At 42.1% G+C, this 7,438-nt stretch overlaps 1 non-coding gene across 1 annotated transcript; it reads left to right on the top strand.

The window, feature by feature from the left end:
• The first annotated feature begins 3,311 nt into the window (after window positions 1-3,311).
• On the top strand, window positions 3,312-3,418 carry LOC145504013 (U6 spliceosomal RNA). The gene has a single exon (XR_014052006.1). It is a non-coding gene; the product is annotated as a U6 spliceosomal RNA (small nuclear RNA).
• The last annotated feature ends 4,020 nt before the right edge of the window (window positions 3,419-7,438 follow it).

Genomic DNA, 7,438 nt, shown 5'->3' with positions numbered 1-7,438 from the left:
GCTGTGCTGTGCATAGTCTCTCAGTCGTGTCCAACTCTTTGTGACTCTATGGATTGTAGCCTGCCAGGCTCCTCTGTCCATGGGATTCTCCAGGCAAGAATACGGGAGTGAGTTGCCACACCCTCCTCCAGGGGATCTTCCCAACCCAGGGATCAAACCTAGATCTCCCTCACTGCAGGCAGATTCAGAGCAGCATAGTAAAAGTAAAAAATCAGAAACATATTAGAAATATTCATCAATAGGAAAATAAGTAGTTAACTTGGATTCTCTTAATAAAAGACTACTACAAAATAATCTGATTAGATTATGATTAAACTGAAGGACAACAAAAACCAATGTTGGAGATGTAAGAGACCCTTGCATCGGGATCAATCCCTAGGTCGGGAAGATCCCCTGGAGTAGGAAATGGCAACCCACTCCAGTATTCTTGCCTGGAAAATTCCATGGGCAGAGGAGCCTGGCAGGCTACAATCCATTGTATCACAACACAATTGGACAGGACTCAGTGACTACACAACATGTCAATGTAGGTGCACCATTGTAACACCACCATATCTGGTAGATGTTGATAGCAGAGGAGGCTATGAATGTGCGTGCATGCTAAGTTGTGTCTGTGTTCTGAATAACAATACATTTAATAAAATGAACCATTATTGAAGACTACCTAAATTTTAAAAACCAAATTCACAAGAAGTAGAAAACCTGACCAGGCCAATAACCACAGAAGAAATGGAATGGTTGTCTAAGAAATACCCACCAGGACGTTCTGGGAGAATAGCATTAAAACATGTATATTATCATATGTGAAACAGAACACCATTCCATGTTCGATGCATGAGACAAATGCTCAGGGCTGGGGCAATGGGATGACCCAGAGGGATGCGATGGGGAGGGAGGTGGGAGGGGGGTCCAGCAAGGGGAACACATGTAAACCCCTGGCTGATTCATGTCAATGTATGGCAAAAACTACTACAATATTGTAAAGTAATTAGCTCCCAACTAAAATAAAATAAAAAATTAAAAAAAAAAAATACCCACCAAAAAGGCACACAGCCTAAATGTTTTACAGTGAGTTCTCCCAAATAGTCTAGGAACAGATAATTCCCATGCTCTCTAAGCCTTTCCAGAGCACAGAATGAAATGGAAAGCTATGTGATTCATTTCATCAGCCCGACTTAACTTTGATACCAGCGAGGACAAGGACAGCATAAGAAAAGAAACAGACCCAATCACGTATGGAACTCAAAAAAAATCAATCACTCAAGAAGTAGATTTAATTTAGATGTATTCTGAATGAATAATGCATCATGACTGAATAGATGCAAGAAGAGTCTTAATGAGAATGTGACTAATTCACTATGTTAACAGATTCATTCAACAGATGTTTATTGAGCTCCTATTACCTGCAAGGCACAGTTCTGGGAGTGGGCAGTAAACCAACAACCTTTTAAAAATTTTTTAAAAATTTAAACCGACTTTGTTTACAAAAACACTATTGTTAAGAATCACAATTCTATAACTCACATAATGGAGAGTAATCTGCTTTACTTAAAGTCTATCAGTTTAAATATAAATCACATCTAAAACAGTTTCATATCAACATTTAGCCTGGTTTGACCAAACAACTGGGCACCAGAACCTAGCCAGGTTGACCCATAAAACTAACCATCACATCCCTCATTCATTAATTCATGGACCTTTGTTGTCAATGGATTCAAGGGGACTTCCTCCTTTTGCTTCTCCAGAAAGCATGTATGCACCTTCCAGAATTCTTCCCACCTAAGGATTTCCCCCTGGCCTACCACATCCTTCAGCAGCAATGAGAAAGACCCATCCACCAAATGTTTGCTTCCTTTTATTCCCCCATGTTCTATGTCACGCCGCTGTCCATTTATCCTGACAGAGTGGCTTCTCTTTCAGGCTGAGTCAGCTTTCAGTCAAACCATCTACTGAACTAGAGACCTCTTTTTAAAAATCTCTTTTCAAAATTAATTTTGAATTGTGGCTCATTTTTAATTTAGGAAATTGCTGTTACTTAAGGGATTATGTGTGTGCTCAGTCGCTCACTCACGTCTGACTCTTTGCCACCCCATGGAATATAGCGTACCAGGGTCCTCTGTCCATGGAATTCCCCGGGCAAGAGTACTGGATCTTCTCAGGGGATCTTCCTGACCCAGGGATCAAACCCAGGTGTCTTATATTGCAGGTGGATTCTTGACCATCTGAGCCACCAGGGAAGCCCATACACAAAGGAAATAATGAGCAGATAATCCACACAGGAGTATATGGGGGAGGTTGGAAACCAAAACAAAAGTCGCCTTAAGTATATGAAAGGTGCTCAGTTTGCTCATAATCAAGGAAGTGTGTTTTATGTTTGTATTTTTGAACTTTTTATTTTGTATTGGGGTATAGCTGACTAATAATGTTGTGATAGTTTCAGGTAAACAGAGGAGGGACTCAGCCATACATATAAATATACATGTATACATTCTCTCCAAACCCCTCTCCTGAGAAAGTATATCTTAAAACTTCAGCATAAAATTCTATAGTATGGATGTACTGACATTCAACCATTTCCAGACTGGTGGAAATTTAGATTATTTTTAACTTATTACATACAGTGCTCAATGACTGTCTTGACTTCTTAAATCTATGTCTGCTTTTGAGATATTAAATCTTGTAAACTTAAACCTAGAATGTAGCAGCAAACACCTTGTTATCTGGGCTCCAAATGGAAGTAGCACATTATGTGAATGTACTCTGAAACTTACCATCAGAATGTTTTTTGGATTTTATTCTTAATCATGTGCTTAATCTAATACACTTAGGGACTACTGGAACTTTTTCTGGTCAGATTAGTTCAAACAGTCAGAAATTGTTCTCTTTCCTTGAAATAAAGCTGATTGAAGGATTACGTTGTCTGAATAGCTGTAGGATTCAGAAACTCCTTTACAAAGACTTACTTTATTTTTAGGTTTAAAAATATCCACAATTTCTTTTGGACTGATGGTCTAAACATGCATGTTTTACCAGAGCCTTACTTTTTCATTCATCATAGCTATCGCTTGTTTGTTGCTTATTAAATATAAGTATGCTCTAGGGAGAGGAAATTGTTGACTCTCTGCCCAGGAGGGAGAGAAAATATTTATCAAGTTTAAAGTTAGTATGTCTTTTGTTGCAGTAATTCCAGTTTTAGGAATCTCTTACAAACATACTCACCAAGGTTATAGACACATATACACATACCCACGCACAAGGATGGTCACTGCATCATTGTTTGTAATAAACAGTGCAATTGAAAATATGACAGGGTGCTCGCTTCGGCAGCACATATACTAAAATTGGAACGATACAGAGAAGATTAACATGGACCCTGCGCAGGGATGACACGCAAATTCGTGAAGCGTTCCATAGTTTTGTGAAACAGAACACCATTCCAGGTTCGATGCATGAGACAAATGCTCAGGGCTGGGGCAATGGGATGACCCAGAGGGATGGGATGGGGAGGGAGGTGGGAGGGGGGTTCAGGATGGGGAACACATGTAAACCCATGGCTGATTCATGTCAATATATGGCAAAAACCACTACAATATTGTAAAGTAATTAGCCCCCAACTAAAATAAATACATTTATTAAAAAAAAAAAAAAAAAAGAAAATATGACATGGACTTCCCTGGTGGCACAGTGGATAAGAATCCACCTGCCAATGCGGGGGACACAGGTCCAATCCCTGGTCCAGGAAAATTGCACATGCCTTGGGGCAACCAAGCCCAAATGCCACGACTAATGAGCCTGTGTGCTGAACTACTGGAGCCCACGTGCCTGGAGCCCGTGCCCGGCAACAAGAGAAGCCACCACAACAAGAAGCCCGTGTATCACAATGAAGAGTAGCCCCTGCTCACTGCAACTAGAGAAAGCCCGTGTGCAGCAATGAAGACCCAGCACAGCCAAAAGTAAATAAATATTTTTTAAAAAAGAAAATATGATAAATGTCTATCAATAAAGAAAGGGTTAAATAAATCATGACTTGTCCATAGGATGAGTGATGGCTACATGAATCACCTTAGCAAAACATTTGTATAAGAGAGGGTCCCAGAAGGAAACAGGATTCACCCTAGATGGTTCAGTGAAGAGCTTTTAAGGAAGAGTTTACTTATAAAGGTTGGGCAGTGTTAAACAAACAAGGGAGGAGGATGAACCTACAGACTAGCAACATTGGAAAGTTACTACATTCTAGGGCTTAAGGCACAAGGGAGAGAAAATTCTCCCAGAAACAGACATAGAGAACAGACTTGTGGTTGCCAAGGGGGAGGGAGTGGGGGAGGAAAGGACTAGGAGTTTGGGATTAGCAGATGTAAACTATTATATATTGGGCTTCCCAGGTGTCTCAGTGGTAAAGATCCGCCTGTCAATGCAGGGCACTGGGGAGATGAGGTTTCCAACCCTGGGTCAGGAAGATCCCCTGCAGGAAGAAATGGCAACCCACTCCAGTATTCTTGCCTGAAACATCCCACAGACAGAGGAGCCTGGTGGGCTACAGTCCATGGGGTCTCTAAGAGTCAGATGAGACTAAGCAACTGACTGAGGACTAAGGACTGCCAAGGGGGAGGGGAGTTGGGGAGGAAAGGGCTAGGAGTTTGGGATTAACAGATGTAAACTACTACACGTGGGTTTCTTAGGTGGCTAAGCAGTAAAGAATTTGCCTGCTGTTCAGGAGACTCAAGAAAGGTGGGTTTGATCCCTGGGTCAGGAAGATCCCCTGGAGGAGGAAATGGCAACCCAGTCCAGTATTCTTGCCTGGAGAATCCCATGGACAGAGGAGCCTAGTGGGCTACACTCCATGGGGTCACAGAGCATTGGACATGACTGAGCAACTAACACTTTCATAGGTTTTTACAATGTTGTGCCTATCTCTGTACAGAAACAGGGTCGCAAGAGTTGGACACGACTGAGCGACTGAGCACCCACAAACTATTACATATAGGATGGATAAAACAACAAGGTCCTACTGTATAGCACAGGGAACTATAGTCAAAATCCTGTGATAAGCCATAGTGGAGAGTATAAACAATGAGGACTCTCTGGTGGTCCAGTGGTTAAGACTCTGAGCTGCCAATGCAGGAGGCGTGGGTTCCACCCCTGGCTGGGGAACTAAGATCCCCCCCATGCCACAGGTTACAGCCCGCCCCCCCAAAAAAAGAATGCCTAATATGTATGATTGAGTCACTTTGCTATACAACAGAGATAGGCACAACATTGTAAACAATTATGAAAGGAAAAGTGTTAGTTGCTCAGTCATGTCCAACGCTTTGCGACCCCATAGAGTGTAGCCTGCCAGGCTCCTCTGTCCATGGGATTCTCCAGGCAAGAATACTAGTGTGGGTAGCCATTCCCTCCTCCAGGGGCTCTTCCTGACTCAGGGATTGAACTCTGTTTTCCTGCACTGGAGGCAGACTCTTTACTGTCTGAGCCACCAGGGAAGCCCTAAATCAACTATACTTTGATTAAAAACTAAAATAAAAAATAATAATAGGAGTGTGGTGAAATTTGGTACATAGAGGCAGGGCCACTCAGTGAAACTATAGCCCATGAGGGAATCTGTGACAGTTGTCCCTCCGTATCCATGGGGGATTGGTTTCAGGACCCCCTAAGGTTACCAAAATCTGCAGATGCTCTTGTTGGTTACAGCTGGTCCTCTGTATTCACAGGGATGAGGAACCTGTGGATATGGAGGGGCTGCCTATACTGTAAAAGACAGAGCTGAAGCGAGGGAAGGAACACTCTGACTTATTTCTTTTCCATTAGGCTCTCATCTCTGGCTGGTACCTCCCTTGGGTTGGACACAGTCAGCTGTGATGGAGCGTGAGTGGGGCAACCTGCTGGGGCACAGAGCAGGCAGAGAGAAAGGGCAAAAACTAATATGTGGAGCTAGGGAGTGACTAGCACGATGTTTATGTCATATTTTTTCAGTGGAAAAAATGTTGCCCAGCAATCCAGAAACACTAAGTTATTTTGTAAAAGAAAATCATAACCACATAATTTATATAATTGTGAACATTATGAAGAATGCATAGGAAACTGTAAACCTTGATGCTACTTCTGGAGAGTGAAAACAAATGAAGAGGGAAAACCTAACTTTCTATGTTCTTATACTATGTGAATTTATTACAAGAAGTATTTCTTTTATGATTAGGAAAATAAAGTACATGTTCCATGAAAAGAAAGTGCTGTTATGCAGAAGATGAAGGCAAAGGTAGCTGCTGCTGCTGCTGCTAAGTCGCTTCAGTCGTGTCCGACTCTGTGCGACCCCACAGACGGCAGCCCACCAGGCTCCCCCGTCCCTGGGATTCTCCAGGCAAGAACACTGGAGTGGGTTGCCATTTCCTTCTCCAATGCATGAAAGTGAAAAGTGAAAGTGAAGTCGCTCAGTCGTGTCCGACTCTTAGCGACCCCATGGACTGCAGCCTACCAGGCTCCTCCGTCCATGGGATTTTCCAAGCAAGAGTACTGGAGTGGTGTGCCATTGCCTTCTCCAAGGCAAAGGTAGAGGAACTCCTAAATGGCTATTTAACAGTTAATTCACTTAAAGTGAAAGTGAAGGTGTTAGTCACTCGGTCCTGTCTGACTTTTTTCAACCCCATGGACTGTAGCCTGCCAGGCTCCTCTGTCCATGGGATTCTCCAGACAAGAATACTGGAGTGAGTTGCCATTTTCTTCTCCAGGGAATCTTCCCAACCCAGGGATGGAACCCAGGTCTCCTGCATTGCAGGCAGAATCTTTACTGGCTGGTACTGCATAAACACCTCCAAAAATCTGTTATTATTATTTTTTTAATGTTAAAGAGCCAAATTTATATGCTGTAGTGTTGGTTAGTTGAGTTCTCTGTTGCAAAGACCAGAAAGCAAATCAAGATCATTTGAATAATAAAAGGGGAGTTAAAAAATAAGTATATAGGATGACTCATGGAACAGAAAGGTGGCAAGAAATAAAAATTTAGACTTTCTTTCTATTTGCCTTTCAGGTCTTGTCTCTTTATTTTTATTTTTTCTCAGCAAACAAGCTTTCTCTGCTCTGCGAGTGTGTGTGCTAGGTTGCGTCAGACGTGTCAGACTCTGTGTGACCCCCTGGACTGGGGTCCCCATGGACCCACCAGGCTCCTCTGTCCATAGGATTTCCCAGACAACAATACTCAATCTACCTAAGACAGTTGCAAAAAGAGCAAGAACATTATAAGTTGATAAGTTAAAAATCACTTTTGGATGGCCCCATAGCTGAAAAGTACAAATATTTCTGAGAGAGCCACAGAAAGTCTATGGTAATATGCTGATAAAAAAAAATCAGCTGATAAATAATATACTATCAGAGTAATAAAGTATAAATAATAAAGTATAAACAGTTGAACTATCTAAAAGTCATCAGAAATCACATATAGTCACTG

This window comes from Giraffa tippelskirchi, chromosome 4 (genome assembly GCF_054371585.1).
Source record: "Giraffa tippelskirchi isolate mGirTip1 chromosome 4, T2T-mGirTip1v1.2.pri, whole genome shotgun sequence".
Classification (NCBI taxonomy): Eukaryota; Metazoa; Chordata; class Mammalia; order Artiodactyla; family Giraffidae; genus Giraffa; species Giraffa tippelskirchi.
This window is presented reverse-complemented; position numbering and strand designations above follow the sequence as displayed.